Here is a 716-nt window from a genome sequence, read left to right as displayed (position 1 = left end):
GGTAACACTAGACCCCGCCTCCACAGGTAACACTAGACCCCATCACCTCAGGTAACACTAGACCCCGCCTCCACAGGTAACACTAGACCCAAGCTCCACAGGTAACACTAGACCCCGCCTCCACAGGTAACACTAAACTCAAGCTCCACAGGTAATACTAGACCCAAGCTCCACAGGTAACACTAGACCCAAGCTCCACAGGTAACACTAGACCCTGCCTCCACAGGTAACACTATACCCCGCCTCCACAGGTAACACTAGACCCCGCCTCCACAGGCAACACTAGACCCATGCTCCACAGGTAACACTAGACCCATGCTCCACAGGTAACACTGGACCCCACCTCCACAGGTAACACTGAACCCCGCCTCCACACGTAACACTGGACCCCGCCTCCACAGGTAACACTAGACCCTGTCTCCACAGGTAACACTAGACCCCACCACCACAGGTAACACTAGACCCTGTCTCCACAGGTAACACTAGACCCCACCACCACAGGTAACACTAGACACCACCTCCACAGGTAACACCAGACCCCATCTCCACAGGTAACACTAGACCCAAGCTCCACAGGTAACACTAGACTCAAGCTCCACAGGTAACACTAGACCCAAGCTCCACAGGTAACACTAGACCCAAGCTCCACAGGTAACACTAGACCCAAGCTCCACAGGTAACACTAGACCCCGCCTCCACAGGTAACACTAAACTCA

Source organism: Austrofundulus limnaeus, unplaced genomic scaffold, assembly GCF_001266775.1.
Source record: "Austrofundulus limnaeus strain Quisiro unplaced genomic scaffold, Austrofundulus_limnaeus-1.0 Scaffold3016, whole genome shotgun sequence".
NCBI lineage: Eukaryota > Metazoa > Chordata > Actinopteri > Cyprinodontiformes > Rivulidae > Austrofundulus > Austrofundulus limnaeus.
The sequence above is the reverse complement of the archived record's forward strand: the minus strand, read 5'-3'. Positions refer to the sequence as shown.